Source organism: Mustelus asterias, chromosome 28, assembly GCF_964213995.1.
Source record: "Mustelus asterias chromosome 28, sMusAst1.hap1.1, whole genome shotgun sequence".
Lineage (NCBI taxonomy): Eukaryota > Metazoa > Chordata > Chondrichthyes > Carcharhiniformes > Triakidae > Mustelus > Mustelus asterias.
The window spans coordinates 13,040,419-13,057,375 of NC_135828.1; the positions used below are offsets into that span (position 1 = coordinate 13,040,419).

Genomic DNA, 16,957 nt, shown 5'->3' on the forward strand with positions numbered 1-16,957 from the left:
ATTCACTCATTCACTCATGTTTTGTGACTCCTTGGGAATTTGCTCATTTAACATGTACATTTATATTTTGTGACTCCATGGACTGAGAGATTAAATTGGGAGAACATTAGGATCACCAAGAGACGAATGGGGTATGATTGGAAAATATCATATTTTACTTGTAATGGTCTTATGATTTGCATGGAAGTCTTCATCCAGTATTGTTCTACTTTTTATAACAAGCCCAATGGGGTACTTATCCAGGTGGCCTACATTTGCTTTAATTACCAGATCGATAATGTTTTTACAGTTGATTGTAAATATCATGATATAATTGCTAACTTCCCATGTTTAATTTACACTTTGACAAAGGGTCATCTGGACTCGAAACGTCAGCTCTTTTCTCTCCTTACAGATGCTGCCAGAACTGCTGAGATTTTCCAGCATTTTCTCTTTTGGTTTTAATTTACACTTGTTTGTCTCTGTTTGACAATTGTTACAATGGTTGTACTTGCTAGTCTAATGTTTATTTAGTATTAGCTTGTAACAGATTTACATTACAGTACACAATGAAAAAGGCTTTGTTTTATTTCTTGTGTTTGCCAATACAAACAATAACAGATGGCAGTCCTTCAATTTCAATCTGCTGATTCAAATCTTGCCTTGCAATCTTCTGGGGGCATCCTTTGGTCAGTGATAACCTGTGTCAGAAGTCCATTTCAAGTCCCAATCCAGAAACCTAAGCAGAAAATTTAGGCTGACACCATTGAGGAGTGATTAATTTGATTCATTATCGCTGCTGCTTGCAAGTTCCCTTCCGAGCCTCTCACCATCCTGACTGGGAAATATATAGTTTAAAAGTTAAAAGTTTATTTATTAGTATCACAAGGAGGCTCACATTAACACTGCAATGAAGTTACTATGAAAATCCCTTGGTCCCCACACTCCAGCGCCTGTTCGGGTAAATTGAGGGAGAATTTAGCACGGCCAATGCACCTAAACAGCATGTCTTTTGGACTGTGGGAGGACAACCACTGCGCCACTGTAACACCCTATATTGCGGTTCCTTCACTGTCGCTGGGTCAAAATGCTGGAACTCCCTCCCAACAGCACTGTGGGTGTACCTACACCAGGACTGCAGTGGGTTCAAGTGTCACCACCACCCTGTCAATTAGGGATAGGTAATAAATGTTGGCCTTGCCAACAATGGTGTGAAGATGCCGGCGTTGGACTGGGGTAAACACAGTAAGAGTTTTAACAACACCAGGTTAAAGTCCAACAGGTTTATTTGGTAGCAAATGCCACTAGCTTTCGGAGTGCTGCTCCGAAAAGGAGCAGCGCTCCGAAAGCTAATGGCATTTGCTACCAAATAAACCTGTTGGACTTTAACCTGGTGTTGTTAAAACTCTTACTGTGCCAACAGGGCCCAGATCTCATGAATGAATGAACAAACACCTTGTGTGTTTTATTTCTCTCTGGGTTTATTGCCCTCTCTGAGTAAATGGTGAACACTCCCCTCCTCCACAACAAACTACTCAGCAGGGTCACTGCCTGGAGCTGGAGGGGACGCGCAAGGCGCAGGTGAAGCAGTGCAGCCGCGGATCCACGTGAGGGCGCAGGCGCAGTTCGGACTGAGGGCGCAGGCGCAGTGCCAATCCAACGGCAGATCCGCTCAGGGCGCGCAGGCGCAGTGAGGAAGTTGAGCGGCAGGCCCAACGCTGAGGGCGCAGGCGCAAGTGCCAATGCGGACGCGCAAGCGCAATGAGGCCGCCCAGCGGGAGGTCCAAGGCTGAGGGCGCAGGCGCAGTGCCGATGCGGACGCGCAGGCGCGGTGCGGTAGCCCGGCGGGAGGTCCAAGGCTGAGGGCGCAGGCGCAGTGCCAATGCGGATGCGCAGGCGCATTGAGGTAGCCCGGCGGGAGGTCCAAGGCTGGGTGCGCAGGCGCAGTTCCGAGAGCTCGGGTCCCAGCCCGGCGCCTGCGCACTGTGTGTCCCTGGCGTCACGGAGCGGCCCCTCTCGGGGAGGGGAGGCGGGGGCAGTGGGAGAAGCAGCGAGCCGATCGCGGGAGGGAATGGGGCCGGAAAGCGGCCTCTGTGAGCGGCACTCGCCAGCCCCGGCTCCCCGCCTTCACTGCAGCCCGCGCGGACAATAGCACAGCCACTGGAGCCAGCGCTGAGGGTAAGAGCCGGTGCGGGGGGAGCCCGGGGATGCGGCCGGGAGGGAGGGCGCTGGGTCCCGGCCCCCCCCGGGATCAGAGAGCAGCCGCTGGGTCCCGGCCGCGGCCTGCGCCGCTAGACAGGTGTCAGTGCCGGGAAAAGACACCGGGAATTGGCAGCTGATTGAGAGAGAGCAGGAGTCTGCCTGTCTGCCTCTGCCTGTCTGTCTGCCTGTCTGTGTCTGCGTCTGCCAGTCTGTGTCTGCCTGCCAGTCTGTGTCTGCCTGCCAGTCTGTGTCTGCCTGCCTGTCTGCGTCTGCCTGTCGGGCGTCTGCGTCTGCCTGTCGGGCGTCTGCGTCTGCCTGTCGGGCGTCTGCCTGTCTGTGTCTGCCTGTCTGTGTCTGCCTGCCTGCCTGTCTGTGTCTGCCTGTCTCTCTGCGCCTGCCTGTCTCTCTGCGCCTGCCTGTCTCTCTGCGTCTGCCTGTCTCTCTGCGTCTGCCTGTCGGGCATCTGCGTCTGCCTGTCGGGCATCTGCGTCTGCCTGTCGGGCGTCTGCCTGTCTGCGTCTGCCAGTCTGTGTCTGCGTCTGCCAGTCTGTGTCTGCCTGCCAGTCTGTGTCTGCCTGCCAGTCTGTGTCTGCCTGCCAGTCTGCGTCTGCCTGCCAGTCTGCGTCTGCCTGCCAGTCTGCGTCTGCCTGCCAGTCTGCGTCTGCCTGCCAGTCTGCGTCTGCCTGCCAGTCTGCCTGTCTCTCTGCGTCTGCCTGTCTCTCTGCGTCTGCCTGTCTCTCTGCGTCTGCCTGTCTCTCTGCGTCTGCCTGTCTCTCTGCGTCTGCCTGTCTCTCTGCGTCTGCCTGTCTCTCTGCGTCTGCCTGTCGGGCATCTGCGTCTGCCTGTCGGGCGTCTGCCTGTCTGCCTGTCGGGCGTCTGCCTGTCTGTGTCTGCGTCTGCCAGTCTGTGTCTGCGTCTGCCAGTCTGTGTCTGCGTCTGCCAGTCTGTGTCTGCGTCTGCCAGTCTGTGTCTGCGTCTGCCAGTCTGTGTCTGCGTCTGCCAGTCTGTGTCTGCGTCTGCCAGTCTGTGTCTGCGTCTGCCAGTCTGTGTCTGCGTCTGCCAGTCTGTGTCTGCGTCTGCCAGTCTGTGTCTGCGTCTGCCAGTCTGTGTCTGCGTCTGCCAGTCTGTGTCTGCGTCTGCCAGTCTGTGTCTGCGTCTGCCAGTCTGTGTCTGCGTCTGCCAGTCTGTGTCTGCCTGCCAGTCTGTGTCTGCCTTCCAGTCTGTGTCTGCCTTCCAGTCTGTGTCTGCCTGCCAGTCTGCGTCTGCCTGCCAGTCTGCGTCTGCCTGCCAGTCTGCGTCGGCCTGCCAGTCTGCGTCGGCCTGCCAGTCTGCGTCGGCCTGCCAGTCTGCGTCTGCCTGCCAGTCTGCGCCTGCCTGCCAGTCTGCGCCTGCCTGCCAGTCTGCGCCTGCCTGCCAGCCTGCGCCTGCCTGTCTCTCTGCGCCTGCCTGTCTCTCTGCGCCTGCCTGTCTCTCTGCGCCTGCCTGTCTCTCTGCGCCTGCCTGTCTCTCTGCGCCTGCCTGTCTCTCTGCGCCTGCCTGTCTCTCTGCGCCTGCCTGTCTCTCTGCGCCTGCCTGTCTCTCTGCGCCTGCCTGTCTCTCTGCGCCTGCCTGTCTCTCTGCGCCTGCCTGTCTCTCTGCGTCTGCCTGTCTGTGCCTGCCTGTCGGGCGTCTGCCTGCCTGTCTGTCTGCCTGCCTGTCTGTGTCTGCCTGCCTGTCTGTGTCTGCCTGCCTGTCTGTGTCTGCCTGCCTGTCTGTGTCTGCCTGCCTGTCTGTGTCTGCCTGCCTGCCTGTCTCTCTGCGCCTGCCTGTCTCTCTGCGCCTGCCTGTCTCTCTGCGCCTGCCTGTCTCTCTGCGCCTGCCTGTCTCTCTGCGCCTGCCTGTCTCTCTGCGCCTGCCTGTCTCTCTGCGCCTGCCTGTCTCTCTGCGCCTGCCTGTCACTCTGCGCCTGCCTGTCACTCTGCGCCTGCCTGTCACTCTGCGCCTGCCTGTCTCTCTGCGCCTGCCTGTCTCTCTGCGCCTGCCTGTCTCTCTGCGCCTGCCTGTCTCTCTGCGCCTGCCTGTCTCTCTGCGCCTGCCTGTCTCTCTGCGCCTGCCTGTCTCTCTGCGCCTGCCTGTCTCTCTGCGCCTGCCTGTCTCTCTGCGCCTGCCTGTCTCTCTGCGCCTGCCTGTCGGCGTCTGCGCCTGCCTGTCGGCGTCTGCGCCTGCCTGTCGGCGTCTGCGCCTGCCTGTCTGCGTCTGCGTGCCTGTCTGCGTCTGCCTGCGTCTCTGCGCCTGCCTGTCGGCGTCTGCGCATGCCTGTCGGCGTATGCGCCTGCCTGTCGGCGTCTGCCCGTCGGCGTGTGCCCGTCGGCGTCTGCCCGTCTGCGTCTGCGCCTGCCCGCCCGTGCCTGCCCGCCCGTGCCTGCCCGCCCGCGCCTGCCCGCCCGCGCCTGCCCGCCCGCGCCTGCCCGCCCGCGCCTGCCCGCCCGCGCCTGCCCGCCCGCGCCTGCGTCTGCCTGCCTGCGTTTGCCTGCCTGCGTTTGCCTGCCTGCGTCTGCCTGACTGCCTGCGTCTGCCTGACTGCCTGCGTCTGCCTGACTGCCTGCGTCTGCCTGACTGCCTGCGTCTGCCTGACTGCCTGCGTCTGCCTGACTGCCTGCGTCTGCCTGACTGCCTGCGTCTGCCTGACTGCCTGCGTCTGCCTGACTGCCTGCGTCTGCCTGACTGCCTGCGTCTGCCTGACTGCCTGCGTCTGCCTCCGTCTGCCTGACTGCCTGCGTCTGCCTGACTGCCTGCGTCTGCCAGACTGCCTGCGTCTGCCAGACTGCCTGCGTCTGCCAGACTGCCTGCGTCTGCCAGACTGCCTGCGTCTGCCTGACTGCCTGCGTCTGCCAGACTGCCTGCGTCTGCCAGACTGCCTGCGTCTGCCAGACTGCCTGCGTCTGCCAGACTGCCTGCGTCTGCCAGACTGCCTGCGTCTGCCAGACTGCCTGCGTCTGCCAGACTGCCTGCGTCTGCCAGACTGCCTGCGTCTGCCAGACTGCCTGCGTCTGCCAGACTGCCTGCGTCTGCCAGACTGCCTGCGTCTGCCAGACTGCCTGCGACTGCCAGACTGCCTGCGTCTGCCAGACTGCCTGCGTCTGCCAGACTGCCTGCGTCTGCCAGACTGCCTGCGTCTGCCAGACTGCCTGCGTCTGCCAGACTGCCTGCGTCTGCCAGACTGCCTGCGTCTGCCAGACTGCCTGCGTCTGCCAGACTGCCTGCGTCTGCCAGACTGCCTGCGTCTGCCAGACTGCCTGCGTCTGCCAGACTGCCTGCGTCTGCCAGACTGCCTGCGTCTGCCAGACTGCCTGCGTCTGCCTGACTGCCTGCGTCTGCCTGACTGCCTGCGACTGCCTGCGTCTGCCTGACGGCCTGCGTCTGCCTGACGGCCTGCGTCTGCCTGACGGCCGGCGTCTGCCTGACGGCCGGCGTCTGCCTGACGGCCTGCGTCTGCCTGACGGCCTGCGTCTGCCAGACGGCCTGCGTCTGCCAGACGGCCTGCGTCTGCCAGACGGCCTGCGTCTGCCAGACGGCCTGCGTCTGCCAGACGGCCTGCGTCTGCCAGACGGCCTGCGTCTGCCAGACGGCCTGCGTCTGCCAGACGGCCTGCGTCTGCCAGACGGCCTGCGTCTGCCAGACGGCCTGCGTCTGCCAGACTGCCTGCGTCTGCCAGACTGCCTGCGTCTGCCAGACTGCCTGCGTCTGCCAGACTGCCTGCGTCTGCCAGACGGCCTGCGTCTGCCAGACGGCCTGCGTCTGCCAGACGGCCTGCGTCTGCCAGACGGCCTGCGTCTGCCAGACGGCCTGCGTCTGCCAGACGGCCTGCGTCTGCCAGACGGCCTGCGTCTGCCAGACGGCCTGCGTCTGCCAGACGGCCTGCGTCTGCCAGACGGCCTGCGTCTGCCAGACGGCCTGCGTCTGCCAGACGGCCTGCGTCTGCCAGACGGCCTGCGTCTGCCAGACGGCCTGCGTCTGCCAGACGGCCTGCGTCTGCCAGACGGCCTGCGTCTGCCAGACGGCCTGCGTCTGCCAGACGGCCTGCGTCTGCCAGACGGCCTGCGTCCGCCAGACGGCCTGCGTCCGCCAGACGGCCTGCGTCCGCCTGACGGCCTGCGTCCGCCTGACGGCCTGCGTCCGCCTGACGGCCTGCGTCTGCCTGACGGCCTGACTGCCTGCATCTGCTAGACTGCTTGCGACTGCCTGCGTCTGCCTGACGGCCTGCGTCTGCCCGACGGCCTGCGTCTGCCCGACGGCCTGCGTCTGCCCGACGGCCTGCGTCTGCCCGACGGCCTGCGTCTGCCCGACGGCCTGCGTCTGCCTGCCGGCCTGCGTCTGCCAGACGGCCTGCGTCTGCCCGACTGCCTGCGTCTGCCCGACTGCCTGCGTCTGCCTGCGTCTGCCTGACTGCCTGCGTCTGCCTGACTGCCTGCGTCTGCCTGACTGCCTGCGTCTGCCTGCCAGCCTGCGTCTGCCTGACTGCCTGCGTCTGCCTGCCGGCCTGCGTCTGCCTGCCGGCCTGCGCCTGCCTGACGGCCTGCGTCTGCCTGCCGGCCTGCGTCTGCCTGCCGGCCTGCGTCTGCCAGACGGCCTGCGTCTGCCAGACGGCCTGCGTCTGCCAGACGGCCTGCGTCTGCCAGACGGCCTGCGTCTGCCAGACGGCCTGCGTCTGCCAGACGGCCTGCGTCTGCCAGACGGCCTGCGTCTGCCAGACGGCCTGCGTCTGCCAGACGGCCTGCGTCTGCCAGACGGCCTGCGTCTGCCAGACGGCCTGCGTCTGCCAGACGGCCTGCGTCTGCCAGACGGCCTGCGTCTGCCAGACGGCCTGCGTCTGCCAGACGGCCTGACTGCCTGCGTCTGCTAGACTGCTTGCGACTGCCTGCGTCTGCCTGACGGCCTGCGTCTGCCTGACGGCCTGCGTCTGCCTGACGGCCTGCGTCTGCCAGACTGCCTGACTGCCTGCGTCTGCCAGACTGCCTGACTGCCTGCGTCTGCCAGACTGCCTGACTGCCTGCGTCTGCCCGACGGCCTGCGTCTGCCCGACGGCCTGCGTCTGCCCGACGGCCTGCGTCTGCCCGCCGGCCTGCCCGACTGCCTGCCCGTCGTCCCGACTGTCTGCCTGTCTGCCAGGCCTGCCTGACCGCCTGCCCACGTCTAACCGACTGCCTGCGCCCGCCTGTGTCTGACTGCCAGCCTGCCTGTCTGCGCCCACTTGCCTGGAATTGTCAGCTTGGCCACTTCTAAGTCCATCGTGCAATGAAAATCCAGCTCTGCATCTCTGAGGTGGTTTGTCTGAGTGACACAGACAGCTGTTTGTGCGTGACTGGCACTATGTCTACACCTGTATGGATGTCTGTGCAACTGCCAAAGAGGGAGACTGGAACTGCTTAACAAACTGCCACCAGCATCAGGAAGTGACACCAGGGTCGTTTCCAGGCCGTGAATCCACTCGAGGTGATAGAGCTTCTTCTGGCTGACAGGAGGTGGCCAATCAGTGGGCTGCATCTGCGTTCACCATCCAATGGGGTTCTGGCGATGGGAGCTATAGGCAGCAAGGCCTTACTGTGAGGAAGGCCAGCGGCCTCACTGTGTGACCAATGAGTGTGCTGCTGAGACCCAGCAGCATCAGAGGAAAGGCTGAGACCTCATTAGGCCCTTGACAATCAGAGACATCCAGCTCCCCAATTCCACGCACTGGTGAGGTTTTGACATGGGAAGGCAGCAACCGTGCCATTTTCTGCTGGAAATATTTAGATCTCATTCAGCTTTAATGCAGTCTTGACCTCTACTGTGCAGTCGCCACCTCTCACTTTCTACATGACTGACATCGTCGGGTGGGTGGGGAGGAGTGGCCTGCGTGATGCTGGCAAAGCTGCAGTATGGTGTTAAAATTACTGATAACCTTAATTGGGATCTAGACGCTGTGACTGAACCAAACACATCCCAGGTAAAAGTATCAGGAAGTTGGAACTCCTTGGCAAACTGGCCTGATACCTTCTTTCCAGATTGGTTTGCTCTATGACCCCCTCTAAGGACCTGGAAAAATAATTTAGCCCATCATGTGTGACTGAGTACCTTGTGTCCATGAGAGTGAGATTGCAGTTTTGTGAATGTTTGTGTCTTATGCAACTGTCTGTCTCTTTCTATGTCTGTGAGGATGAGAGATCATCTCTGCCTGTTAGTTTGATCAGGGAGCTATCTGCACGTGGGAGTGAGTGTCGCTGTGATTCTGCTTCTCTGTGAACAATTTAACATTTTGTGAGAAATGAAATTTACCGTGCTTAACTGCCTGAGCATGACATTACGTACCTGACTTTGCACACGTTCGTGGAAGAATCTTTTGAGTGGGACTGTGGGGCAAATTTTCCCGTTCCACCCGCCACGGGAATCGTAGCGGGCGAGGGGTGGACCATGGGAAGGTCCATTGACCTCGGGCGGGACTTTCCGGTTTCGGGGGGAGGGCGCGGCATGAAAATCCCAGCCTTGTGCGGTTGAATGAGACAGTGGAAGAGACCTTGTGTGAGAATGAAGTGTTTTGCCAATCAGTTTGTGATAGTTGTCCATCTCTGCCTGTGTGATTTTGCATCTCTTGTGCATCTGAGTCTGTATGTGCCTGTGTGCAGAACCATGTAACTGAATCTGTCTGGCTGTGCCTTTATGTTACTTTGCTTGTCTTTTTCTATCTTCTTGGCTCTGCTTGTGTGTGTCCTGTATGGAAGTTACATGTGCATCTTGTATATGAGTGAAACTACATGCCTTTGCGCAAGGGAGGCTTTGCACTTACCTGCACACTTGTCTGTGTGAAAGAGATTGTGTGCCATTCAGTTTGTAAATGAGGTTGTACACGCATGTGTGCGTGTACTTGCTTGTTCCCACATGCAGCATATGGGACTGTGTAACTGACTGTCTGTGCCTACCTGACACTATGCAGGAGTGAGACACTCTTCCTTCCTTTGTTTACATGCCTTCGTGAGAGAATTATACTGTGGATGAAAGATAAAATTTGCATGTCTGGATATGCTTGTCTGAAACTCTGCATCTTTGTGTTTGCTTCTTTTCTTTTACAAAGGTATGATTTCACCTGCCAGAGAGTGTGCATGAAGCTGCCCACTTTTGGAAGAGAGTGAGATTGCATTCTTGGCTGCGTGAGCGAGAAAAAGAGGTAGGGAACCTGTTTTCCTGTGGATATGCGAATAGTATTGTGAACATTGATTTTTTTTTTTGCGTTGTGTGCTCACGTGTCAATGCACTTTGCAAGGGATGTTACAAGTAAATGCAATTAGCTGGTCAGGTCTCATCTTGTGTTTTGTCAAACTTCACACAAGGGAGAGCACATTGGCTACAAAATCTTACCTTGCATCCAGCAACAATCTGACACCTGAGCTGAGAGATTGAGTACTCTGGTGCTGCGAGGTTGAAGATGGATTTGTATTTCAAGTAGTAAAAAGAATTGTGAGTAAATAGGGAATGGCTCTCTAATCGGGGAAACAAGGGGATATATATATTTCCACTAAGCTCATTCAGGGGCGGCACGGTAGCACAGTGGTTAGCACTGTTGCTTCACAGCTCCAGGGACCTGGGTTCGATTCCCGGCTTGGGTCACTGTCTGTGTGGAGTTTGCACATTCTCCTTGTGTCTGCGTGGGTTTCCTCCGGGTGCTCCGGTTTCCTCCCACAGTCCAAAGATGTGCGGGTTAGGTCAATTGGCCATGCTAAAATTGCCCCTTAGTGTCCTGAGATGCGTAGGTTAGAGGGATTAGTGGGTAAATATGTAGGGATATGAGAGTAGGGCCTGCATGGGATTGTGGTCGGTGCAGACTCGATGGGCCGAATGGCCTCTTTCTGTACTGTAGGGTTTCTATGTTTCTATGATTTCAAAGCATATCTTGGGGATTATTATTCGTGCCTGAGGGTTGGAGGAATGTGAAACGTGTTGTAGAAAATTGTGGATGCAGAATCAATTGACGTGTTTAAAAGAGGAAGCTGCATGGATTTGAGGATATTAAGAATTATGGAAGAAATGTGGAGCCTATCAGAGTTGGCTGAATGGGCAGTCCCTGTATCTACGTTCTTGCTTCGCCTTCCTTGAGAGAGCGAGATTTTCCTTTCCCCTTGATTTTCTTTGGGATTCCTCAAGTCCTAAACGAATGATAACAGTGAATGATGCGACTTCACAACTGTTGTAATGCACAAGGCTCGGTTAGCAGAAAGCACGGCAAGGTGTTACTACCTCTTTCCACCCGCTCTCATTTGTGAGGCGAATGACATCTTGACTCAAGTCTTTGAACATGTTAGAGCTGGGATGGAGCGGCCATATTGTGGTCATGTTGCTCCAAGATGCTCAAGACGCAGTGCCACCAGCTCACCTGGCTTCCTGAGACACGATTGCTCTCTTAGCAATTCTGGCAGAGCAGAACAGAGAATTCTGAAACATGTTAGAATGGCACTGTATTTTACCACTTGTTTAGCAAGCTAAATTCTCCTTTGTATCTACCCATAAACCAATGTTCATGAACCATATGTTCTATTTCAGAACATCCTTATTATCTGGATAGTCACCATCACCATGGATAATTCAATTTTGTGCAGAAATGTTCCATTTAAGGCTGTTCCAGTGTAAAGGGGAAAAGTCTTTGTGAAATGACGCTATTAAAGCACATTAGTTGCTATTGGAAGCCTGAGATTAATGAGGGAGGTTTTGTGCAAACACACTGGTTAACATTCCACCCACAGCCTGTGTGAGACTATTGCAGCAGTGTACAGGCCCTCTCTCTGATCTACTCTTGTAAGTGTGCATTTGATTTTTTTTTAACGTAACGTGATACTTGTTCTTTTGTGCTTTATGGATGAAGCCTTATAACAGCTGTGTTTGCACTTTTAATAAATTGCTTCAGAATCAATAATTATCTTCAAACTGTTCTAACTTAAGAGGTACACATCGAGCTATTTTGGCAATAATTTTTCTTCCATTGATATTTTGAAATCTAATTCAAAAAGGCACAATGTTTTGAATACATCATAGCATCTCACATAAATAACCATAGAATCTTACCAGACAGAAACAGGCCATTTTGTTCCTCACACCTTTACTGCTGTTTTTCGGCAAATGAGGCACTGAGTTGAAATCTCTGTTCCCTATTAGACCTTTAAATTTCTCTTTGTCAAGCAACTGTTCAATTTGTAGTCAAATGATTCAAAGATTTGCTTCGACAACTTGATAGAAAATTCCATATTCTCAGCACCGGCTGTTTTTAAAATATCTTTTTAGTTATTTTTGCGACTATAAATGTGTGTCCTCTTGTTGTCAACCATTAAGAATAATTTACTGTTATTAACCTTATCATAACCTTCATGAAGCTTGACGACCTCTATCAAGCCATCCCTTTACCTTCACAACTTTTAAGAAGTTGTAACTACTCAGTTCTCTTCATAATTGTAACCCATCTTCCTTGTAACATTTCATTGGCACCCATGGATCCGTGGGTGCCATTCTTGCCTCTGAGATAGAGGGCTGTGGGTTTAGGTCCCACTTGAGAGATTTAGGACCATAGGATAGAATGATAGAATCCCTACAGTGCAGGAAGAGGCCATTCGCCCCACCGAGACTGCCCCGACAGCAATGCCACCCAGGTGGAATTTACCCTGCTAATCTCCCTGACACCAAGAGGCAATTGAATATGGCCAATCAACCTCATCCGCACATCTTTAGCCAGTGGGTGGAATCCGGAGCACCCGGAGGAAACCCACGCAGACACGGGGAGAATGTGCAAACTCCACACAGACAGTTACCCGAGGCCGGAATTGAACCTGGGTCCCTGGCGCTGTGAAGCAGCAGTGCTAACCACTGTGCCACCATGCTGCACAAAATCTAGGCATAACGGTCCATTGCAGTACAGAAGAAGTGCTGTACTATCGAAGTTGCTGTCTTTTAGATGCAATGTTAAATCAAAGCCCCCTTCACCTTCTCAGGTGGACGTAAAGGATCCTATGGTACAATTTGAGAGATGAGCAGTGACGGAGTTACCATTGGTGTCTTGGTCAAATGTAACCCTCAGCCAATAACCTTCTGATATTGTTGCTTTTGGGTGCTACCTTTCCTGCATTACAGCCGTGTATTCCAATTGGCTGTCCAGCTCTTTGGGATGCCCTGAGGTTGGAAAAGGTGCTAAAAAATGCAAGTTTTTCTTCCTTCCAAGTGAATTGACGGTATATTTTATATCCTTTCTATAACGTGGCACTTCAGACACAACATTCTTGTCACGATACTTCAAATACGATAGGTGAATAAACCTCCATGATGTTCAGAATACAATTTTGGACAAATGCTTGTGTTTGAAGTCCTCCTCATGAAGACAGCAAATACATTGGGCAATCTGTATCCCAAAAGAGTGTTTTGGTGGTATGTACACAGCAAGTGTCAGTTGCATTCCATTAGTAGCAGTTAGAAGTATGTGTTCTTTAGGTTACATTTTAGGCTGATGTTCTAGTGTAGCGCTGAGGGAAAGTTGTTTTTGATGAAGCTATCATTCCTTAGTTGATGGAGTAAGCTGAGATCCTGTGTGCATGTTCCAGTTAGATTAACTGATCGTTGATCTCACTGACTGTAGAACTTTGCTAATATAGAATGGCTACTTCATTTGTCCATCTAATAGTTACTGCACTTCAAACTATCTGATTTGAAAGTGTTCAGAAATATTTCAGTCTGATCATGTGCTACATAAATGGAAGGGTGATTACAGTATTATAGCAAAGGTGTTGTCCTTTGTCGAATAGCCTGCACATACAGCTGTCAAGACTCGCCTGTAATTAATGTGCAGTTCGATGGGTTAAGTTTGAGTTTCTTTATTAGTATCACAAGTAGGCTTACATTAACACTGCAATGAAGTTACTGTGAGAATCCCCTCGTCGCCACTCTCCGGCGCCTGTTCGGGTAACACTGAGGGAGAATTTAGCACGGCCAATGCACCCTAACCAGCACGTAATAGGGTGAAAATGAATCCCACCTTTAAAAAGGCAGAGAACAAAAATAGCGGAGGAAAAAACATCAGCATAGGAAATGATTTCGGAACCTGCTTGGAGAGAGCAACCAGTAGGTTAACTGCAACAGGCTTCTCCAAAATCTGGGAGCAGTGCATCGATCAAGGAGCGTTTGCCATGATCTGGAAACCCACACATCATTGCCTTTAATTTGCAAGTAGTGATAGGATTGCGTCAGGGAATTTAGAACCCTCTACTTTCTAAATGCGACTATGGACTGGGGATTATTTGTGAGAATGGAACATTTCAAATACTTCCTCAAAAAGAATCATAGAATCATACAGCGCAGGAGAGGCCCTTCAGCCCATCGAGTCTGCACCGACACATTAAAAACACCTGAACTCCCACCCAATCCCATTTAGGATCCATTTCTTCATTCAGTATCTCACATTAGTGTCCATTTCTAACAGATTTGCACATGCTTAATTGAAACCAACAGGCTTGCACTTTGTTAAACATTTTTGTGCTGTTGATACCTGCAGCCTTTGCAATGTGAAGGTTTGAAATTTAGGAGTAATTTCTCAAGTAATTAATTCATAGTAATTAATTTCTGATTCTGAATTTATGCCTGCTGTCTTGTATTCTGAACTGTGCTGGTGGTGTGACAAAGTAACCTCATGAAAGCAAAAATTAATTGTTTATGTTTTGGAATTGAACGACCTGATGGGGAACTTCTGCATTACAAAGTCCAGTGGGGCTCAAGACCATTTGTTTGGTATTTCGTTTTGCCACCATTCTGTTTTAAGTGGCGAATGGCAAATGGAGTTTAATTTAGACAAATGCGAGGTGATGCATTTTGGTAGACTGAACCAGGGCAGGACTTTACTCAGTTAATGGTAGGGCGTTGGGGAGAGTTACAGAACAAAGAGATCTAGGGGTACATGTTCATTGCTCCTTGAAAGTGGAGTCACAGGTGGACAGAGTGGTGAAGAAGGCATTCGGCATGCTTGGTTTCATTGGTCAGAACATTGAATACAGGAGTTGGAAAGTCTTGTTGAAGTTGTACAAGACATTGGTAAGGCCATACTTGGAATACTGTGTGCAATTCTGGTCACCCTATTATAGAAAGGATATTATTAAACTAGAAAGAGTACAGAAAAGATTTACTAGGATGCTACCGGGACTTGATGGATTGAGTTGTAAGGAGAGGCTGGATAGACTGGGATTTTTTTCTCTGGAGCGTAGGAGGCTGAGGGGTGATCTTACAGAGGTCTATAAAATAATGAGGGGCACAGATCAGCTAGATAGTCAATATCTTTTCCCAAAGGTAGGGGAGTCTAAAACTAGAAGGCATAGGTTTAAGGTGAGAGGAGAGAGATACAGAAGTGTCCAGAGGGGCAATTTTTTCACACAGAGGGTGGTGAGTGTCTGGAACACGCTGCCAGAGTTAGTAGTAGAGGCGGGTACAATTTTGTCTTTTAAAAAGCATTTAGATAGTTACATCGGTATGATGGGTATAGAGGGATATGGGCCAAATGCGGGCAATTGGGATTAGCTTAGGGGTTTTTTTAAAAAATGGGCGGCATGGACAAGTTGGGCCAAAGGGCCTGTTTCCATGCTGTAAAACCTCTATGACTCTAAATCCAGTTTGGTAGAATGTATTAAATTTGAGTTGACCATGGTGTGATCATGGTGTGTTTGGAGCATTTCAGGAGCATATTATTATTAATTCTGTCCATAAATTCTGAGCATTATGACTAGGTGTGTGATATGATGAAGCTCGCGTGCCTTGTTTACGGAAGTTAAAATAGTTAGGACTCAAAGTGTAGACGCTGTTAAATCAATTCAATCCAATTTGCTTTTATTATTGTAAGATGTATTGAGAGGCAGTGAAAAGTATTGTTTCCTGCGAGCTGTTCCAGACAAAACATACTGTTCGTAGAGTACATAGGGGAGAAGGAAAGGATAGGGTGTAGAATATCGTGTTGGCAATGAATGCGTTTACCAATCTTGGCAGTTACTGGACTGAGATCTCAAAATGCATGAACTTGACATTTTGTGCTTCAGGGTGTGGTTGTATTAAAAATGAAAAAAGACAGGGCCATGGGAAAAAGAGCCTAAATGTGGGGCTAACAGGGTGGCACTTTCAAAGCAACAGCAGAAGCCTGATGGGCCATATGACCCTCTTCTGGGCTTTATGAATCTGTGATTTGAGTCAAAACACTAAATTGGCTTTTCATGGTGATGCTTATAGACAATTAGAACAATCTTTCATGTCCTTGCTGCCTCTCGTGAATGATTTTTTTTCTATCCTTCGGTGTTTGTCTCTTGTATCTTCTTTCTTTGTTCTTTAGCTTTTCTACACTCTCCCTGAACCCAGTTTTACCCAGAGTTGGCTGAATACGACACCATTGGTGTGTTATCTTCACTGCACTCTTCTTGAGAGAGAACTTTTAAAAATGAAGAAGACAATGAATTAAGATGTGCTCCAATTATGCAGAGCTACTGACATTGAATAAGTGGCTAGCTGAAACTCGGCGATCAATGTCCGCTACTTTGGTTGTACAAAGAACAGTCCGTTGGCTGTGAGGCACAGTTTGAGGGTTGTAAAGATTTTTTTTTGTCATAAATAAGAAAGTTCATTTTGTAGCTTGGGTGAGAAACAGTACAGATATCTCTCTCCTCGCCTGCTGTACCCCAGGAATAATTATGTTCAACTGCTATTCCAAATCCACGGGATGGGGAACCAACTCTTGACTTACTGGGTTTCTCAAGGTGTTTCATTTTAATCTCAAAAGTTGTAAGATATTTTACAGTGAAATTGACTTTCAAACAGTGAAACGTGGGGAGCAAATGTTCACTTTTCATACCTTTGCTCGCTTAATTTCCTGTGAAATTTTGTGATTTCTCCTCTGTGACAGCATTAATTGTTTGATGGAACTGTATCAATTGAAATAACCAGCGAGAAGAAAGTCAGTATATTAAATGTAACTAGTATTATCACCATACATTGCCGAAATTAGCAAGAGTACTAATTTTAATTCATATACTTAGGATGAATTCACACCCTGTGCTAAGAATTGTTCTTGGAGTTATACTTGGTACATCTTGCCGTATCTTTTATATCTGTGGGCCACCTGATTTTGATTAAATTGTGTTACCCATTGATATCCATTTGCGACTGTTTCTCTTTTTTCTGGATATGAACAGTTCTGTTTGATATGTTAGGATGTTTACATGCAAGTTTTATTGGGCGCCTGTTAATCGGAAGTGGCAAATATATATTTGCTCCCGTAAATACTTCGCTGAATAACGTGATGTTTTTAGTTCTAGTGAATTATCTGTGGTAGTTGTAGTTTGCTCAAGGGGGTGTAATTTAATTTTTACACCACATCTTTTTGAGTTTTAACACAAATAATATTACAAGCAATTAATATGGAACGCAAGTTGTGTTTGTATGCTATCAAATACCAGATTGTCAGCTGTTCTCATGATTTTGATATTCTTGCAGGAAATATTGATATTTTAAATAAAAGCAAATTACTGCGGATACTGGAATCTGAAACCAAAAGAGAGAATGCTGGAAAATCTCAGCAGGTCTGGCAGCATCTGTAAGGAGAGAAAAGAGTTGACGTTTCGAGTCCAGATGACCCTTTGACTGCTGAGATTTTCCAGCATTTTCTGATTTGGTTTATTGATGTTTTAAGATGACTTTATGTTATCACATAGCCCCCCCCAGGTACAATGCATTCATAGTTGTTTTTAGGTCATAGGTTGGCAGA

The 16,957-nt window shown here is 51.5% G+C and overlaps 1 protein-coding gene across 15 annotated transcripts in view; it reads left to right on the forward strand.

The window, feature by feature from the left end:
- The first annotated feature begins 1,995 nt into the window (after window positions 1–1,995).
- Window positions 1,996–16,957, forward strand: part of dlg5a (discs, large homolog 5a (Drosophila)) — a 210,359-nt gene continuing 195,397 nt past the window's right edge. For all 15 annotated transcript variants that reach the window (XR_013495633.1, XM_078199527.1, XM_078199533.1 and 12 more), the window contains exons 1-2: window positions 1,996–2,157; window positions 9,269–9,361. The gene's annotated coding sequence lies outside the window, so the exon portion shown is untranslated. The remainder of the gene's footprint in view (window positions 2,158–9,268; window positions 9,362–16,957) is intronic.